This window comes from Chamaea fasciata, unplaced genomic scaffold (genome assembly GCF_029207755.1).
Source record: "Chamaea fasciata isolate MVZ Bird 193981 ecotype frontalis unplaced genomic scaffold, bChaFas1.0.hap1 SCAF_12, whole genome shotgun sequence".
Classification (NCBI taxonomy): domain Eukaryota; kingdom Metazoa; phylum Chordata; class Aves; order Passeriformes; family Sylviidae; genus Chamaea; species Chamaea fasciata.
The window spans coordinates 2,243,391-2,265,000 of NW_027094097.1; the positions used below are offsets into that span (position 1 = coordinate 2,243,391).

The 21,610-nt window shown below is 40.5% G+C and overlaps 1 protein-coding gene across 6 annotated transcripts in view; it reads right to left on the minus strand.

Annotated features, from left to right (window-relative positions):
• The window catches only part of ZNF536 (zinc finger protein 536), a 345,885-nt gene that overhangs the window by 206,168 nt on the left and 118,107 nt on the right, over positions 1-21,610 (minus strand). Inside the window, exon 1 of one of the 6 annotated variants that reach the window (XM_066195032.1) lies at positions 17,970-17,986. The exons of the other annotated variants lie outside the window; for them this stretch is intronic. The gene's annotated coding sequence lies outside the window, so the exon portion shown is untranslated. Of the gene's footprint in view, positions 1-17,969; positions 17,987-21,610 lie in introns of those variants that run through there. 6 annotated transcript variants of the gene reach the window in all.

The following is a 21,610-nucleotide window of genomic DNA, read 5'->3' on the forward strand; positions in this document are numbered from 1 at the left end:
GATTCACAGTAATTTTTAGTGTGCATGCTCTTGGCGAATGTGATGTAAACTTGGTACAGCTTTTCGCGTAAGCCAAATTTCACTGGTTTCATTAGGGCTAAACTAACACACTGCTCCTTGTGTGCCGGGGGGCAGGAACCACCACAGAGACAGCTACAGCAGCCGACTGTGGTAACCTGGCTGTGGTCAGTGCTTACTGCTGCGTCCTGGGGTCTTTTGTCAGGGTTAAGAAAATCACATATTTCAAACTGCAATTTGTTTCATTAGAACACCTGTGTCAAATTTCTCATGGGAAGCTACCAGACTTTTCCAGAGGGACTATCTGCAGTGGAAGTTCCACCAGACATGCAACAGGCATAAAAATCACAAAGCATCCAAGGCCCGTGATCTGCGGAGATACCAAGACTTAAAACAGTGGGAAATACAAATTTTAAAAATATACTCGATGGATCCAATCCAAAACCAACTTGGTGACAGTCTTTGCAATAAGCCTCATGAATTTTGGTCCAAACTCACACTGAATCAGTGACAAAGTTTTATATCCATATATGGATCTCAGGGTGGAACTTCGATCTGAAGCTATTGTTGGAAATATACACATATACACGAAAATCTGTAATTAATCCATATCCTGCAGTCATTAACACAAAACACAAAAATCAAGGTGGGCATCTACAGTTAAACCTTTTTTTTTCCCCGAAAATGTACTTTCAATAAATAAAAACACTCAGAATTAAAACCAAACAACATTGGCCTGTAACATATTACTTACAAAACATTTTAAAGAAAAAAATTCACCCGTTTACTATATTTACTAATTTACTATAAGCCACACACCATTTAACTGCAGCAACACACTGCTCTAGAGTTTCTCTAACAGGTTGGTAAGGGTTTCACCCTTCTTTTCCCTGCTCAAAAATATCTTGGTAGTACTACCGAGTAGCAATGGAGCATGAGGTTGGAATACAGGGAGAATGGGGAGTCCTACCTTACACATTAGCGACTGGCTATATCAGGTTTCATGAAAATAAACATAAAATGAACATAAATGAAAATAAACATAAAAATTCAATTGGCAAAGATATCCCCAGGGGCGTCCAGTTCTTCATGCGTTATTTCACTGACAGTGGAATGCTCTTCCACCAGTGGCACTGCCACCACCAACCCAAAGCACTTTGGGGTACATCAGCAAGAGAATGGAGTTGATGAGAGGATGCAGTGATACAGAGAAAAGGCAGTAACTAAACAACAATGCACTGGAATTATTCCTAATGGTAATTATTTTGTTTTCTTTTTTTTTTTTCAGAGACTAAGACCAGTATTGAAAATTTTTTATCCTATCTTTGATTTGCTGTGTGCAGCAAGGAAATATTGGGTTCAGACTGATGTGTCTGTTGTTGGTAAAGGAGCAGGTACAGTGCCTGTGCACGCAGGAGGGGTCACACTCACAGAATCTCTCTCTCTGCACAGACAGTGCACTGGGCTGAACATGAATCTACACATACAGGTGAAACTCTGCTCTGGTTCATTTTAATTGGCAAAAATGTTTATAAACACAATTTCTGCATTTTTCATTTTGGTTAATTATTAATTTCATGAAGCAACTACAGTGATCACTATCAAAAATACGTACAGGCTTTTCCTCAAAAAGTTCTCATAACAATTCCTATTTGTCATCTTCTTTCAACGTTTTCATCAGACCTTCTACTTATATGATCTTCCATTGCAATATGTTGACTGCTGCTATGTATCCTGAATAATATTTTCCCTCCTGAACACCATATACCTTTGGGATGCCTAAGGGGCTCTCTCACAGATCAAGAAGTATCAGTTCATTTGGAAGTTCTCCTGTACAGAAGGGAATATGGTTTAATAAACATTTGCAATGAAAACTTTTTGGAATAACCAAGCAGAATGCACACAATGGCCCTGATAATGTTGTTGCTCTATCCTCACTGTATATTTGATTTCCACTCCAAAACTTTGCTTGATATGTATGAACTTGCCTAAATATAAGCACAAGCCAAAATACTTTCTTAAATTAAGGTTGGCAAACATCAGGACTGCTTGTGGGAGAAGTCACTAACCAGAAAGTTTGCAGGGTTTATTTTTCTCTAATATCTCACCTTTCACATTTCTACAAGGCAGAGCATCAATGGTCATTGGTATGTTATAAAGCGTTAATGGTTACAAGTTTCAGTAGTTGAAGAGGGAATCAAAGTGAAATTTCTATCAGGAAACAGACAAGTTTGTTCAATACTCTCGAAATCTCAAGCAGATGCTAAGTCACTCTGCAGGTAGAGAGCAATGGATGAGGAAAATGTAACTTGTAAACAAATAGTGCTGGTATTGGCTGGAGCCATTTCTCTGCCAGACTACAATATGGTCGGGCACATGATATGACTTGCATTTCCTGGTGTTATTATAGTCTTTTTTAAAAGAGATACAATCTCACCCATTTGTAGCTGTTCCAGTATCTCATCTATCTGAATCAGACAGCCATCATTAAAGAGAATGAAATCCTCTCAAGATCCCAATGCCCTTCTGCAGAGACAGCCCAACTTTTAGCCAGTATTCCCTTACCTTGTGCAGGAAATACGGTGTACTATAATCCAAACTATACCACGTGTTTCACCAAAGGGCAGCTGGCATCTCCGTTGCCTCACCCTGAGCACTGCTTTCCAAATCATATTTTATAGGAATCAAGACTAAATTGTTACTTACAAGGTTCATTTTGTAAAGACATCAATTAAAGGACTGCATGTGGAAGCGAGTTGGGAAATACTGTGCATTTTGTGCATTATTTTGTTGGCAAGTGCATCATTCTGGTAATTGATGTTGACATCTTTTTAAAATGCATTAAGCAATATAGACAACATATACTCTGCTCAGCTTTTTGTTTTTTGGTGGCAGGGAGGTGGAATAGAGAGAGAGTCCCCCATGGCTGAGCACTAATACTGCAGTGGGGCCTTCCATTGCCTACTAGGGTCCTAGGGTGTCTTCATAAAATGTACATTTTATGTACAGTTCTGGACTTGGAAGACATTTCTGAGAATCTAGCATTCTCACAGACTGCAAGAGCTGTAGAGATTCAAACTCGGTAACATTCTTAGTGAACCATTCCTTTAAGGACCCCCACTGAAAGAGTCATTCCCTTCCCTATGGATTTCAGGTAGAAAAACAACTCACTGCTGTGTTCAGACAGACATCAATCCCCTTTCTCTCCCTCCCTCCTTCCCATACCTAACCAAATAGCAATCCAAGCCTCTCTTTATCATTCTCAACAAGTTTAAGCACCTTAATTCTAAGGTTCTAGATATGTAGAAAATTAGTGCCCTTCATGACTCAGAGCTATGGCAATTTTTTTAGATGTTTATTGACCTGTTTATTACTATCTGTTTATTGAACTGTTTTCCATGAATCTGTCTAATCCCTTTCTGTGCCTGCTGATGCTGTCTTCCTCCACTAATTCCCTTGGCAGCAAGTTCCAGAAGTTCACTACTCACTGTGTCAGGAATGATTTCCTTTTATGTGTTTTAAACCAATCTCCTGTTACCTCTGCTAGGTGTTCTAGCTATGGATTTGTGAGATTCGGTGAAAAAAGAGGGTGAGGGTTCTGGAAAGAATGTCGTTCTTGCAGCTATGATTTTTTTTCCAAGCGAAAAATAAAATATCCAAACAAGGCCACAACACAAGCCAGAATGTCAGAGCCTGACACAACACCACGAGATTCAGGGAGCATCCCCACTCACTGATTTGCAAACACAGCCTACAGAATTCTATGATCTAGTCCTTGATGAAAAGACAAACCACTTTACAGTGTCAAAGACCTCTTCCTTAAGTTTGTAACTAACCCGGGTATACAGAACTGGGGAATGAGACCATTTGAGGATTGACAGCTTTGTCACCACTAAAAAGATTCATCTGTCATGACTGAGGTTCATTCAGTTACAGAAAAAAATCCCAAACATTCTTACGTTTCTGACTAAGAGGAAGAAAGAGTAGAAAATGTCAGAATTAAGCATTCACCACAGGATTTTTTGAGAAATACCCATCCAAATTTTGGGTTGAAGTCTACATAGACCTTCCATCCAAAGCCAATTTAACTGAAAGCCCAAGGAAAATACATCCCCATCTGGCACAGACTGTTGTTCCAAGCTGTGACCAGATGATTCCCTCCACCCTTACCCTCCAAAACCAGAATGACTATAAAAAAAAAAATAACCATTCTCTTAGGTTAAAAAAAAAAAAAAAAAATCTCCCGACCATGGTTGAAGCCAAATGGCCCTTCAGGCTACTACTGGAGAATCAATTACATTAGCTGTAAGCCTAAGAGAGTCCTGGGGACAATCAGTCAGAGCCATAATAGCTGTGAGGGAATTGTTAAGCAAATTGAGGGATTCTTTAGGTAATTGGGATTGGACAACCAGGTCATACTTAATTTGAAGCATCCATTCCATGCAAGTGCTTCAGAGGTATAGTAGGAACTAAAGACAGTAAAGTCTAATTGTGCTGCTACTAACCCAGTGCTTTTAAAGGGACATCCCACCCCACACACCCACCCCTGGCCCCCCATTCTTGAGCAGAATGTTTAATAGGATTGTGCTCACTCTCAGCGGAGGAGAATTCAGGCAGCTCCTGCAGGGTCAAATCGGGGAGCTCAGGGCTCCACAGCCTTCTGGGACAACCTGCAGTGTTTATTCACAGCTTCAGCCAGGGACAGGAAATGCTCAGAGGTTTCTACCAAAACTGAGAAGGAGAGAAATGGACAGTCCACTGCTTTCTATAAGATTGTCCAAAGGTGATAAGGGTGTACATTTTTCTCTTTTTGTGGTTGACTATGCATTCAGTATCCTAAATGTATACTTAACTAGAAATTCTGGTCTTCCAAAGAAACTCTGCAAAAATCCAAAACTCCTGCTTCAAGCTCTTCAAATTTTACTGGCAAGAAAATCCTCACTGCAGGGAGGTCACTCTGAGGGGGCTGTGAGGGGACCTCAGATCAAATTTGCTTTTTTACCCAGTTAAACAGGGAACTATTCCAACAGCAAAAAAAGCTCTCAATTTCCTTTGTTCACTGAAACAAGTTTCAGGGGAAAAAAAAAATGTATGCCCAAAATCCATCTTCATGTCCAGTTTGCCTGTGGAGAAACCTGTTGCAAGCATCTACTGCTAGCATTTTTTGGCTTCTCCAAAGAGAAGCAAGCCATTTGGGTTGATACAATAGGGATTGAAGTCCCAAGAGATACTAATTCTTTGTTGGATTGCCCTGAAATTTCACAAGGTGAACAAAATGAGCCAGCAAACATGGCCCTAAGAGTGCCAGCACCAAAGCTGACAAATCTATCTTCTTGTCTCCCTTTCCTCTGATTCTTTTCTGGAACTAATTTGAGGAAAAACCCTATTTCTGGGTCTTCTGGCAAAGAGTACCTCAGATAATTGCCCAGAATGGAAGATTCTGCTAATGCCACATTTCTTTGGCAAGGCAAGAGAAAAACTGGGAAAAGAGGGATAAAGAACACAACCTGGATGGCTGAAGGGTGCCAAAGCAAGAGTTTTGAGCCAGTTGCCATTCTGCTTGAAATCTGCAGTGAGAAGCCCAGCAGTCCCTGCTCCCAGCAAGCTGGCCATGGCTTAGAAGAGTTGGCCAGAGCAGCTCTGGCAGCACAGCTGATGACAGAGAAAACTTGGAGTAGCAGACGGGCCAATAGCCCATTGGTAGAGGTCAGGAATATCTGATGGTGCACACTCCTGCCATTGCAGAGCTCTCATGGAGTACAAATCCATCCATTCCATGCTCCTGTTTTGGAGGACGCTTTAACTGCTCATCAAATCAGTGAGCATTTTTCTAGCCTTGACAGAACAAGAGCCAACAACAGGAGCTGGTTGCAATTCTACCTCTAACGTTTAGAGTTGTGACACGATCTATTCAGCCAGGCTATGTCGTCCTAAAGTAATCCAGCAGTCACCCAGCAACAACAGCTTCTAAATACAGAAACCATGTCAAACAAACAAACAAAAACAAACAAATAAACAAAAAGTAAAATCCCTGATCTGGAACATACTGCCCTAGCTGAAGGGAGTTTTTCCACTCCACACACTACACTAACACCAATTTAGGTGAGTGAGCAGGCAAACTGTCTCCAATGAGACTAGTTAAACAGGCTATGGTATAGCAGCTCAATTGCCTGGACAACATCAGGAGTCAAAGTCTGGGGAGCACTTGAAGAGCACAGCAAATAACCCATCTACAAAAATAATCATCATCAAAAACAGTCATCCACAAAATTTTTGCCAATCAGTACTTTGAAAAATGAGCCATCACTTTTTGTGAAGATAATGGATAGGAATTCAGTCTGTGTCACTACTAAGGAAAAAAAAATGTCCACTGCTTTAGACTACAGGGAATGCTCAGAACACAGAATTTGAACTCAGAGAGCTTGGTGTAGAAATGGTTATGGTTAGATAGTGTCTTTCTTTTGACCAGAGAGCTGCAAAAAAATCTATTTCATGTGTAGGAAGAATGCTTAGATTAAAAAGTTGTCCCAGCAGAATCTTTGAGAGACCTTACCTGATGCAACCTGTGTAAAACTTTGAGGGCAATGAAGATCCTCAAATGTGGACCCACAGGTAGAACAAAACATTTACAAGACGACTGATACTAATTCAGCTTCTTCCAAGCTCCAGGTCAGCAAAGGAAGCAACATGATAATGTTCAAAGATACTTTTGGTAGCAGAAACACAATGCACTATATCTGCTCTCTATTGCTGCATCCCCACAGTCATTACTCATGCTATGCAAAGAAAAAAAAAACGCGTATGAGGCAGCTGTGCTTAACAGAGGCTACTTGCAAAAGAATAAGGGAAGGCTGCAGACCATCAAGATTATAAACATCATCTGTCTCAACACTATTTATTTGGCCAGTACTGCCAAAAAAGGTGTCAGCCTCTTGCTGGAGTGTATGTCCAATAGAACATTCACATACATGCAATCTTTGTACAGGCACATGAGTTATTGACAGAATTCTAGATGCTTTGTTTGGGACAGCAGTACTATTTGAAGTTCTGACTTAACAGGCACTGTGCTTTTTAATCTCTGTCTCATAAATGCTGCTCTGCCATAGAACAGGGTATACTCAAGAACTGAGTTCATCACCTGAACTCAGCACCTGAGAGAAACCCCTCAGCCACAAGGTGGGTCGTTTTTGCCAGAAAAACAGAGAGTATGGACCACAAAAATGCCAGTTTCAATCACAGCTGATAAGACCAGGGCACACATGGTGTAACTGGTCTAGACACAGGGAGATTCCAACTGACTCCATCCTGCTACATTCCTGACACCAGCAGTCTACTGCAATACCCCACTGCACTTAGGGTCGGAGTCCAGTAGCCTTCCATGTGTGGACAGAGTGGGCATGGAGAAGAGGGAGATTTGCTTTGACACCCAAGAATAACTGCTTCACCTTGGGAGACTGAATTTCAAGTTTTGCTTCCGATTATAATTATAATTACTTGGTGATGATCACCTCCCCCCTTAGCTTAATTTAAAATGCTTCTGAGTTGGAGAGATGAATGACTGGAATTATCTGGGAAGAGCTGGAGGGATGGGGGAAGGACATAAACTAACCTTTGCTCTTTCAATTCTTGTCATTGGCAAAAACCTTAAAAAATATTGCCAAGTAATTTTCCTCACGGTGGTGAGCTTTGTAACTGTAACCTGTAACCAGTTATAACCATCATGTTGCTTGGTTCATGCTAATTGCTGACTGTTGCGACCAAAACATGATGCTAAAACTTTCAGTACAGGAGGGAAGGAGAAACATGGCAGTGTTTGAACTGAGAGTGCATCACTGTTCTTCCTATACAATGTTCTTACAGGGCATAACTGCGAAATTATATTGGGGTCACCCATCAGACACATTTAGTTGGGCTTACAGCTGTCTACCCTGTGAGAAGAAGGAATCAAAAATGTTGAAGGAAAGTAAATCCCATTTGGAAGACAACAGCACTGGGGAGAAGTCAAGAAATCATAAGAACCTTACATTCCACTGCTGGTTCTCTCATGCAGATTTTCCTCTTTTCATTTCCACAAACACAACATGATTACTTTCAAGAACTAGGCATGAGTTAAAAAACAAAAGTAGAAAGCCACACACGCACTTGTCCAGAGCTGAGGTCAGGGTTTGCAGCACCCTTGCTCACACTGTGAACAAAGCCCCACTCAGGCAGCCCTAGAATCTCTGGGGCTTCCACATTGCCTTCGACCACTGAGGCTGAGAACACCCCAAATAACCCAGAATCACAGAGGTAAAATGTCTTCTGGTTCAATGCATTCAATGAATGCACTGAAATTCCACAGCCCAAGACACATCGGGCCCGATGATACTGATATTCCATCTCATGAAACTTCATGACTGATATATGTCTAATGAAAAATACAGTAACATCTCTCTGGTAGCATCTGCACCCCAGTTCAGCCACGCCAGACAGAGAGAATGTGAAGTCTTCCTTCATCACTTTCCTTTATCCCAGTTTGTCAGCTTTCAAGGAGTTGCCTGTCTTTGCCTTCCTCTGAAAGAAAGAGATTATTCGAGAACAGGAAATAAAACCAAGCGGCAAGAAAGAAGCAGCTGCTATAACCAAACTGATGATGACAGTGCACCCATCAAAGAGAACTGAGATTCCTATTACCTGCCATCTAGCCTCTGCCTCGGGTGTTCAGTGTGTTTTAAGTGCAGAAGCTTAATTTGTTCTTGCACACACTAGACCACTATTGCAGATGAATCTTCAAGTGCAATCAACTAGTTGATCTACCAAAAACATGCTAGGCCATAAAAACACTACAGTGAATTTAATCTAAAAAAGATATGTTAGATTCTTTTTCCACAGACCCTTAGTCTTAAAAATAGTCTTTATGCATATGAGAAATCCAATGGTGTTTACAAGAATAATGGTTTGCAGCATTGGGCAATAAAAGCAGAGATTCTCTTTGCAAACAGATAAATATTTGCACACTGGTACTGTGTGACCATCTACCCAAATATTATCTGTGTGCAAGAGGAATAAAGCACATTATGCCAGTTGCTTTATTTTGCCAGTTGCCAGAACCCTAATATCTGTTTCCTTTTCTTCCTTTATAAGCTCTACTGGTCCATAAGAGCAAAACCCAGAGTCTGCACAGATATTGAGGATAAATAAGTGATGGATGGAGACCTAATATTATTAAATACTTATACAGTGCTTATATATTCAGAGTGTTGTACAAACATTAGCAAATCAATCCTCACACCAACTTGTAGGGCACATAAGTATTATTTTCCCAGTTAGGGATAAAGCTTTTGCTCATGTCCGTACCCACTCTTTATTTAACACTGCCAAACCAAAACTAAGCAGTAGTGATATCGTATTCCCTGGAATGGTACCACCCATTACCTCAAAAAAGGACTCAGTTATAAGAATCGTTATAGAGGTCAAAAGTGCAGTACATAGGAGCTGCAAGAATGTATATTAATAAGAGAGCCAGTTAAGAGGATTTTATAATATTTTTAACATACAAATGTAAATAAACACTTGTAGTGTTTAAGAATTCAAAGGAAAGTCAGAAATTAATAACCACAACCAGTGGAGTTCACAACACAATGACAATATGCTGGACACGCTCGTGGTGCTTATGAAGCCTGTTGGGGGTTTGAAGGCTCCAACTGCAATGCTGGAAAGGCTGCATTCCCATCCTCCAAAATGCACCATCAGAACCAGGCTAACCTCATTAACACTCAACTGGGCTGCACTGACACACAGCCAGCATGGGGGTGTCCTTGCTCATGGGTGACATTTGAACTCTGGGCTGGACAGAGAGAGAAGGCAGCCAAGCCTAGGATGGCAATCCTTACCATGCAACTCTCATGGAGACAGAACAAGGAGCTGGCTGCTGAGGCTGAAATCAGGATGGCAGCACTGGGGTGAGTTGCTCCCAGGCTCCATGAGGCCCTGAAGAGGGTGGTGTGTACAGAGCAGCTGGCAGGGTTTATCTGCTCAACTTTCTCCGACCCTGAGAAACAGCCTGGCAGCCTTCTAGCTCTCCCTGCTCTCAGATGTACCTTTTTCTTCTTTTATGATCAATGGTCCCAGGAGAGACTTCAGAGAAAATGTTGGCCTCAAGTACTCAAAATACTCAAGAGTTAAGTCTGGCATTTTTAGAATACCTGCGGGTAGTCTGGCAAATCAAGTATCCCACATTCACCCATCTCTAATGATGATTATTATGCACCAACAGCTGTCTACAGTTCAATGGATGAGGATCTAATTGATCTCATTACCTCGCCCCATATAAAGTGAAGACTATTCCTGCTTCTTTGGGTTTGGGGACCCCAGGCTGACTGAGGACCCTGTGCTGAAGACCTGGAAGCAGACTTTAGTAGTGCTGTTCATTTGTTTTCAGCTGGTCAAAACCCACAGAAACAAACATCTTGTAATACACTGTATAATATATTACAATGTGGCTTTTGTCTTACCAGTGTAATACTGAATAACTCTGATAGCATTCATATGAATATTAATTTTGTAATAAAAAGCAAGACTGGTGTATTAGCTATGCGTTCTTTTGTTACTCTTAGTCTTTAATTATTATTATTAATGCTATTATGTCCAATTTCCCCTCACCTCGCTCACCCTCACAGTCTCTGCTGCAGTGCCCTGTCTCAGGCAGCGAGCTCCTTCTGGAGCCAACAACAATGTCACCCAATTAACCCTCTGGCAGGGTACACTGTGCTCTATAAACGGTGTTGCTTCCTCTGCCACGAGTCTCTGAGTGTCATTTCGCCCTGCGATACAGCCAGGCACCCAAATCTCTGCCTTGGCCTTGGGTTGCCTGCCCAGCACGGCCGGCCCCGTGCAGGGTTTGCCATGTGGCAGGAGCAGCCAAAATATTTCTGCTGGGGAGCTGGTGCGGTAGGAATCTGCGTTCCAGATTTTAAAAGTTACATTTCTGAAGAAAAAAAAAGCAAAGCCATTTGCAGAAACAAAAGGCCTGAGTCCACCTCTTTTGGGTGGGTGTAAATCCTCTGTCTTTAATAAAGTTATGTCTGATTTATAACTGTGTGAGGGGAGATTCTGGCCCGTAATATAATATAAAATGCTCAGCTTTCTGCAGTTTGCTTATTCATAAAGATTACTCCACTGTCACTGTGGAAAAGATGCAATGAAAAATACCTAGTGCTCTGCAGCTTTGCAAATGCCAACTCTCTCTTGTTTTTAAAAGAATACCACTGTTCGTTTTCTCGTCTACAGCAGATATATTTTTAACATAAAAACACTATATTTAATTGGTTATGGATCTCAGTTCTTTTAGCACTACTGGAAATCACACAAAAACACATTAGTACAGAGCAATTAGTGCAATGGCAGTAAACAACTAAGGCACTATTAAGCTGTGGGTGATTAAATAGTATTACTTCTTTATTTTTTATGATATTAGACTAAGAGAAGATTTTTAAACATATATTCCCGTTAATATTGATAAGTGATACGCAGAGCAGGTGTCTTTAACTTTAAGACTATTTTTTGTCAGGGCACTTCAGTTTATAAGAAAGATTTTCTTTTAATGGAAGATTTGTCTCTTTATATGGCATATCACGCTATTTCTTATCTCACTACACTAGGACATTTATACAGTAATATTATTTAATGAGAGTTATGAAATCACACACTGTTCCTTCAGAAAATAATACCCGTATCTCTACCACCAAGGAACAAAGAGCTACCAAACTCCCAAAATAATATGCAATTATTTATATCCGTGTGAAGAACAACCCGGGTACTATTTGACAAATTTACTACAATGGGCTGTAACAAACAGTGTGATAAGTTAGCCCGAGTGGCAGTGACCTTCAGGCAACATAAAAGACAAGAATCTGACCCAAGGACAGAACCCTTGTGCTATACCTTTTTAATCTGCCTAGCCCTCACAATCTCTTTGGACTCTGTACTTGTTTATAGATCATCCTCATGGTCTGGCACATCTTTTCCTCGGCATCTGATTAAGTTAACAATGTGCTGCTATTTGCATGCAGATTTGCCAGGCCTTTCTCTACAGCTGCTCCCAAAGACTTGGTCTTTCTCTGTAATGTGATAGCACAGCAGTCAGTAAATGCAATCTTTGTCAAACCCAGGTGTGCTCTTGATTTGGTTCTCATTCGTTCCAAGCAATTTTTCTTTCTGTAGCATTTATAAGGCTCTATTATAGTATAGCCACATCTGGAGCTAAAATTCTTCTATTAATTATATACTTTTACCACTAGAAAGACAAATTCAGACACAGCTACTAACATTTTTGTTGTTCTTCTTATTCTCTTTTTGACAGCCTGTATTTTATTTCTGCGGAAATTTAATTTTTAAAGCAGCAATTCCTGATTTTTCTTTCCATAAAAACAGTAACGCAAGCAAGAAATCTAAATATTTTGTATCTCTAATCTAAAATCATGCTATACAGAGCAATATAAAGTCTTAAGCTTAATTTTTTTAAACCTTTCACTATTTATCATGCATGTGATACTTTAATAATGCATCTGTCTCATTAAAAGAGTTACAATCTACTTGGGAAAGAAAGAAAGAGAGTGGTTAAACAAAAACCAAAAACAACTTACTCAGTTCCCTAGTGGATGCTGGTTCACATCACAGAATCACCAAACAATTTGTTCCCTCCACAGTCAAAAGGCAGAACCAAATTTGATCAGCATGGTGACTTAAATGCTGTATTTTCTTTGTGCAATGAGGGTAATTTTTCAAGATCAGGTTTGAAGTAGATTAGTGCAGAAATATGAGCTAAGCCTTCACTCTTATCATCTGAGTATGGATAAAGGATGCATTCACCGAAGAGCACTGAAAGTTATTTTCTAAGAAAAATTTTTCCTACCTCTTTTTTTTTCCATGTGTGCATACAGAGATCATCACAACAAAGTAATAAATGGAGACTGGCAAACAGGTTTGACAAGTGAATAATCTCTGTCAAAATATACATTCAAAAGGAAATACTAGAAATCTTATTTGTTAATTTTAAATCCCATTTATGAACCAAAAGGGAGGCTTCTTTGCTAGGTAAATACCTGTGGGTTAAAAGAGGTCAGACTTTTTTTTTTTTTAAATTACAGGACCATTACAAAGAAATACCAATACCATCCCCACAACTGAGGGATGGTTTCCATCTCACCAAATCAGGTGGTCTTCTCCAAGCCTTGGCCAAATAAGTTTAACGTGGACATGGTGAACTGAGATCTTGACTTTAGTACTATTTCTTTTAAAAGGAAGTACGAATGGAAAACTTTTTCTTCCCTAATCAGCTTTCTTCTGGTTTGCTTTCACTGATTTTGTTTCTTTTTTTTTGCATATTTGTATGAAAACTAAAAGAAATGCAAGCATTCCATGTCTGTGCAGCTGAACTCACTGAAGCATCAACGATTTCCCAACTATTTTTCTTTAATAAAATTACGAATAAAAAATATCAAACTAGTTTTACACATTAAAAATAAAATGTAGCTGTAATGTTCTTCATGGAGGACTTTTTAAACTATTCTACTGAGGAAAAAGCTTTTATTTATTTATAGCAGATTTTATCTTCCCAAATCACTTATTTCAGATGATCAGTTTGGCCATATAAGCACCCAGTCTTTGCACAGACACGGAGACATGCTCACACACAGATTCACACCCAACAAATACCCAAGCAGGAGGGTAAAAGAATCAGCAGACAGACAGAAGCTGTGTAACCAGATTACATCACGGGTTACGATGGAAATAAATAAAAGAAAATCTCTCTTGCCTCCATAGCGTGGCATTTTAGTGGTGCTGGTTTGACTTTTGGCCCACACACATATGCCAATGGCAAGGCTAACTCTAGGGACTAACAAAAAAGAATGTGTGTTCACAGCTGTACAGTACACCAATACAGATTACATGTTTTCAGTGTTGCGGCCACAACAGAATGCTAATTAACATACTGGAGTGATGAGAACGGCTGTAAGGGCCTTATTGTTCCATTATTTCATGCAGCCCAGCTGCCTTTGTTTATGTCACTTATCCTCTCGTGCCACAGGTTTTTACTCCAAAAATACTATCCCAATACAACGTTAATATTTAAAAAACAAAGAGGTGGCAGATTGTCATTTTTGTGTCAGTCTCAAACTGCAGAACTGTTAAGCTGTTCTGGTTCGGTATTTAGAAATAATTTAACAGCCATATTCAGACACTGCCTGCATTCTAACATAATGGCTGAATACTTGAACCAAGCAAATGCATAACTATCCTGACATCACTTATGAGATTTAGATTGGTCAGTTAATGGAAGTCTTTACCAGAATCAATACCATAACAGCTTCTTGAAATGAACGTGATTTTTTACACAGAGTGCTGTGAACAATAAGTACAGAAATATCCTACCTTTGTATACAGCACAAAGGAACTGGGATTTGAAATTAAGAAGCAATTACAGTTTTTTGCAAAGTAATGTTGCAGTTGATTATTAGAAATAAACACATACAAAATAAGCACTTTTTAATAAATAGCTGGAGAATATTAAAATTCCCCAATCCTATTATTCCTTTTTTTCCCCTACTTTTTTAACAGCCATTTTATCTGCTGGCTTGGTTATCATGTTGCTGTTAAGGATTAATATTGATGATTGTTGCCAACAATGGTTAAATACTGCAGAAAAAACACTTTTTATGAGAGGGACGCAGCCATATCTAACTGTAAGTAATATTAGTTGTGCCTGCAGCTTTGACTTCTTTGATTGATTCATGAAAAAAAGCAATGTTAAATGCCATTAATATTCTTAGTTATATCACAAAAGTGCCTGAATGTCTTGGCTGATGTTGGTCAGGTTCAGATCCAGGACAGCTAAGAAGAAAACTACTTCCTGGTACAAAGGAAAAGAAGGGTTCCTGTCCCCAGAAGCTCTCTGATCCCAAAAGCATTTTATGTTTCTCAACAGGGAAATCAAAAAACTTGGCTCCCTTGACTTCTGTGAAACCACGCAACAGGCTGAGCTTACTTAGGGGTTTAAAGAAACTAGTAAGGTTTTATTTAGTCGGTAGCAACAAGTGTGATAATTTGAAAAAGTGAAATAAGGAGGGGGAAAAAGGGGAAAAAACAGCCAAAAACCTCCAGGACATTTGCGGTAGGAAGTTTAATGCGCTGCTACCTGGTTACAACTCAAAAGTTTCTTCCCCTCATTTACTTGGTATAAAGAAATAGGAAACATTAATGATAAAGAGTTTTCCAAACAATTTATTCCATCAGTTGACTATAATTGCTGTCAGAGCATCAGCTTGGCTAGAACCTGAAGTGTTAATGGTGCATTTCTTTCTCAAATTAAAAGGGAAAAAAAAAAAAAAAAGATTTTAGTTCTTTTCACAAGTTTAGCTTTCCCAACAAAAGGTGAGAGAGCTAACAACATACCTGTCTCCTCAGATTTACCCAGTGAACAGAAATATCAGAAAGGGTAAATCTTCCCCAAAAATGTCATCTCCCTAATCAAAGACATATTGCTGTTAATCACCACGCACACCAAAATCCTGAAAACATCCAATTGAGTGAACAAGCCCTAGTTGCTTTTTAATGACTTTAACTGGTAATCTCAGCTAAACGTGCAACTGCTTGAAGTGTCTGTCTTATGTAAGGCAGTAATGAGGGGATTTAATGTTTTCTCCAGCCTGCACTGCTCACGGTGGTGAACACGCCACAGGTGTGGTACAGTCTAATGCAGAGCAGCTTCTCAGCTATGACCATTCCCCTACTGTGGACAGAACATAGATTTTTTTAACTGGATCCAGGAGCTAGTTAAATTACCCAGCTGCTCTGTGTTTAAGCCCCCAGCTAGTTTATACACCAATAACAATAAACTTTCTATAACAGCAAACCACTCTAACAATGCTTCTTGCTCAAGCTGAAAGTGGGGCACTGCTACTTCAGCTATGTTCGTGGAGGACACCACGGCATTTGTCCCTTCCTCAAACTGTAAAAACAGTACAAAAAGATACAATTTCGTGCTCAATTAATGGAGTTTTGTTTTCCAATAGGATGATCTGTTATTTTATGGCACAAACACACAGTATCTTAAGCCTATCAGTTGGGAACGCATTGGAAGGTTGGCTTTTTATTCACACTTATTTACAAAACAACACCTAGCTGCAGCCCCAAAAAGAAGTACTGATAACGGCCTCTTAATAAGTTTACTGTGATACAGTCACAGGTACTGAAAACTTCCCTCCAGATAATCCACTCCTGCATTTATTTTTAAAAATAGCATTTAATTCTGGCATCAATTAAATAAAATTGTTAACAGTATGTAATAGGTGTGTTGTTGAAACTGTGATGGTCTGTTCTAAGAATGAGAAGTGTTATTCAGAGATGCAATAGGTTTTATCAGGCCAGCTAATATGGTTGTGAGGAAAATAAACAAAACAAAACTGACAAGACTTTGGGACCAGAAAAAGAACTTGTTTCCACTGAAATGTAGCAGTCATTTCCCTGCAGAGATATCTGTTGATTTACTAACACAATACACCTCTATAAACTTTGTCTTTCTGAAAACACATTATAAAAATAACTGTAAAATTAACACTTAAAGAAGAAAAAATTTTTTAAAAAACCCAACAAAATTGACAAAACGCTAGAGTTTAATTGTGATTTCCCTGAAGTTAGGAAGAAACCCTGTCATGACTTAACTGTTCCCATTGCTTCATAACTTTCAGTTAACTACTTCTTTCAATCTTAATTTATGAAATTCTACTGAAATTAACTTCTCGTGGCTAAGGCTGATACAAATAACAGCAACAAGGCACTAAAACACTAATAAACTGATTACAAGGTCACATAAATGGATATGTATATAGCTGCTGGGCATAATGCATAAGTAACTTCAGGTACAAGCCATAAAATACAGCAGTGAGTAGTTAAGCACAGACAACCACAAAAAAATCCTCAGTCGTCACCTTTTGAAAACACGGCATTTAATCAGGCATTTAACTTAAAAGTATTCCCATCCTAATTGCAGATTTTAAATCCCTTTTAGAGCCAAATTTACCAAAACCCAAGATTTTTTTAACAGGGACTCCAACACTGTAAGAAAACCACACCAGGATTACATAGGAGCTGCATGACTCTCCTACATTATTTATCCACATCATGCATGGCATCTTATCTCTAGCGGAGCCATTTTCAAAATAACCCACAAAAGAGGGTACTCTTGTTCTCACAGTAACTCCCAAACCATCCGCAGTTGGAAACTGACTTAGCTGGAAAACGCTCGCTTACAGACAAACCAGCCCAGGCACTATATAGCTGTCACAAGGCTGACAGCTTGCTGTATGGAGATGATTGTACCTTCCCCACAGAGAGTCCCATGGGAAAGGCCGGAAACAAAAGACATCCTGATGGGATCCATCCAGCTGAGCGGGGCAGCAGTTGCCTTCTGCTGAGAGGACTAACCTGGCCGGCCTCTCCAGCCCACCCCATTGAACCCCGTCCTCCATCCAAAGCATCACTGAAAGCCCTGCACACCTTGCTGAAGCCCAAGCTCCCCATTCCCCCTGCTCCGTGTTCTCACACGGCTGAGAGTTTGCTCCGGGATGAGCTGGTGACTCCAGTGGCACGTGTGGAGGTGGAGCAGGAAACCTGCCGTGAGGTGGCACAGGGAGCCCCTCTGTAAAGCCACAGCCTGGCACAAGGGCCTCTCCTCACCAGCCCAATTCCTGCTACCCCACAAGGGAAGCGGACAGCAAGTCAAGGACATCTGCACAGGGGCTTTGTGCCTCCACACAGACTCTAATCCAATTACAGCCATGCCTTCATGGGTCCTTAAGAGGCTCCAAGAAAATGATGGCTAAAGACTTGAGCTGCATTCCTTTTTCCTGGTCTTTGTGGACCAGAGGTGATGATTCGCAGCTTCCCGGAGTTCCCAACCCTCCCATCCCTACCTGCCAGCCTCTACTCCTTCCCCTCACAGTGCTCCATCATCAATCAGTTCTTCAGATGCTTGCCAGGGATCTGCTTTGTTCTGCGTCCAATTCCAACTGGCTGTACATAATAAGAATTTCATTCCTATGCCTCTGCTTTCCACCTGGGAAATTGAATCCTTCATGCCATTAGCCTTCTATATTGTCCTCCGACCGTATGGAAAAGGTTCCACAGTAGTCCAGAGGAAGGAAGCCTGTTACAGAAACTAGGCCCTTGATCTGCAAGAAGAAGCTTTCACACATCAGAATTCCCCTTCTCTGAGGGAAGAAGAAAAAAAAAAAAAAGTGTTTCAGTTATTTGTGCAAAAAGCCGGATTTCCAGGCTTAAAAATTATGTCATACAGAGAATAAGGCAACATCTTGGTCTTAGAAAATCCCAAGGCCAAGGGAATCTTGGGGCTGGATTGTGTAGCGGAGGAAGCATTATTCTGACAGGGCTCACCACCTCCTGCAAGGCTGTTGGTAAACACTTCCTTTCCATACTGAAGCACAGGGAATATGATGGTTTCGTGGGGTTGGTTTCGATAGGTTTTGCTTCAGTTGTCTGGGGTTTGGCTGTTTGTGGCTTTTTTTTTCTTTTCTCTTTTAGAGTTTTACTTAAATTTAGGGGGTTGAAAGAACCCAAAATTCTGCAGAAGTCCAGTGACTTTGGCCCAAGCTCGGAAATATTTCATTGCTGAACTGACACGGCTGTGGTTCAGCCACTGATGTCCAAAGCCACGTTCCCTGTAGCCAACTGAGCTCTTCCCAGTGCTCACAGCACGCCCAAAGCATGCGCTATTATTCAACTAACGTAGACCATGTTATGCCTTATTATATTACAGACACTGTATTTCGTGGCATGACCTTGTTGCTTCAGAGGAATATTTTTAAAGAAAATGCTGCTTCAGCTGGGGTGGATTTGTGAACTGCCAGTGCTACGGCATTACCATACCACTGTCACTTAATGTATATGAAGTTATACTTTCCAACACTCAGACATAGGTGAGTGCTCAAAATCCCTTGTTTGAAGAAGAACAAAATAATAGGAAATAATAATTATAGCAATAACTGCTTAGTATTTGTATGATAAAAGTGCTGAAAAGACATTAACTAATTAGTGCTCACAACACCCATGTGAGGCAGAAAAGTATCATTATCCACATGCTACAGATGGAAAACTGACAATGTGGAGTTACCTGCCTTTCCAAGACATGCATGAGGGGATAATCACCTAATGCAAATTCATCAAAAACCCTGTGGGGAAAGCACCAGGAGAATGGTCACACAGGTTCAGTTTCCTCCCAGTGAGCTCTGATGCAGTGAGAGAGAGAGCAGCACGGAGAGGTGTGGGACAGACACACGTACCCTGCATCTAATCTAGAAGCTGTGCAGAGAGGAGACAGAGACAGCTGCACAGATCATTAAAGGCAGCCTGATTACTTGAGCTTGACACCTCTTTTTTTCCCTAGAACGTCACTCACAGTGATGGAGTAGTAGAGTCAGGCTGGGAAGCCAAGTGGGCTTTGCAGGAGGAAGATCCCCTGGACTGAACCCCACTGAATCTGTAGCTTTTGCAGCACCACCTTTGACCACATAGTTAAGGTTTAAATTAAACACCTGGGGTTTGCTATCCTTTCCATGCATCTCTTCTAGGAGCCAGGTAGGCTGGGTTTCTTGCACATGGTACATTCTGACAATAGCTCACTTAGTGGTTTGTTTTCTTTTTTTCTGTGAGGCTGTTAGCTCAGTTCTGTATAACCAAGAGGTTTGGGTGACTTGCATAAAGCATGGATGAAACTACTGCTACCAATCACAGTCAGAGGCTGATCAAAGCCAACATTCATTAACTCTGAACACAAAATTGTCTGAATCCATCAGTAACTGCAATGGTGCCTAATTAGAGAAGGCATCGCCTATTTCAAAAGCCATGCTATCTAGCTGGACCATTGAGCAGTAGAGAAAAGTAAAGAGTAGCAAAATCTCATATGAAGGAATTAAAAAAGCACAGTGATTTCACTCTTTATGCATGGCACAAGTTATTATCCCAAACAGTGACATCAATAATAGGGGCCTTTATTTAGATAGTGCTGAGCTTCAGCAATTCCCATTCACTTTAGGTGGAATTGAGGGTGCTCAGCAGGACTGAAAAAAACAGTGACCAGATAAACATTGTAGTGTGTGGTCCAGGAAGCTGGAGAGTGCCTGGAGAAAAAGGAAGAACCATAATTAAATACAAACCTAATGGAACACGGACAGCCAGGATCCTGTGTTCTCCCCAGTAGCACTTTCACCAGAGTGAAATGGAGCAACAATAATCTAAGCTCTATTCCATCTAGTCCTCCTTCCACATAAATAGCCTAGGAAAAATAACAATGAAGCTATCAATCCCACGAAAGAAAGTGCATTGAGAGAAACCTAAACAGAAGTTTTATTTCAAATCAGAAATGAAGAGATATTCAGAACCGTTTCTCACATACATTCATTGATACAAACGATTTTGTTGTATGTTTCTTCTGCCCTTTTGCATTTGACCTCCGACTACTCCAGTTCCACCAGAAGAAACATCTAGGTAAAATAAAGGAGCTTCAATGACTTGTGAGAGTCCTGTAACACGGTAATTGCTAATGGCCTGGCTGATGTGAGAGGCTGGCTGGGGCTCCCTGCTAAAGCCCACCCAGCAGCAGGCACAGCACTTGCTGGAAATGGTTAAGTGGGCTCCTGTGTGGGCCCTGAGCAGGTGGTGCATTATCCCAGCAGGGTCAGGACACTGCAGCTCTCCGGCACAATTCCCCTCCTCCTGGAGTCACCAGGAGCTCCGCAGGGCCAGGACCTCATCCAGAGAGTGCACCGTGCAGCCTGGGGCAGTAAACCCAGAGGCACCCAGAGCTGGGAAGAAGGCATGAACTGACTGTTATTTTATTTGGTTTGTTGCTAATAAAGCAAAGCCCCAAGGAGCTGCTGAGTTTTTTAGTCTATTTAGTGTAGTTTCCTTTTAGAGAATATTGGGACAGGCATCTGCTCCCAGTTACAGCTCCCAGCCAGTGAGGGAACATGGACGACAGCACCTGATTTCTGCGACTAATCAGATGGTGAATATTTACAACACACTGTTTACAATGCAAACAATCAGCAGCCCAAGCACTGCTCCATGAAGAACACTGCAAATAATTTCGAGCGACAAAGCAACATGAGAAAACGCCTATCTGTTCTCAGACAATTTGGGAATAAAATAAATTACTCCCAAACCTCACATAATTTCAGGTCTTTCAGGAACTTTGCCACCAAAGTCAATGACAGTTTTGCCATCAACTTTTGCAGAACAAAACACCCAGTATTTAACAGGAAAATATGCTCTCTATTTTTTTAATTAATGGGAGTATTACAACCCATCCCAGGAGCAACCTGACATCAACAACCATATACAGATTTATTTAGAAAGATTTTTACCCTTCTCAGATCAATGGGTCTAAAATATTTTGCAAGTGCTTAGAAATCCTAAAAAATCTGATTTTATTTATATTAGAGACTAAAATTAAATATTTTGGTAATCTGTAAGCTGTAGAAAAATAAATTGAATAAAATCTTCAGGCAAATTCAGAACCCAACATCACTTGCACAGT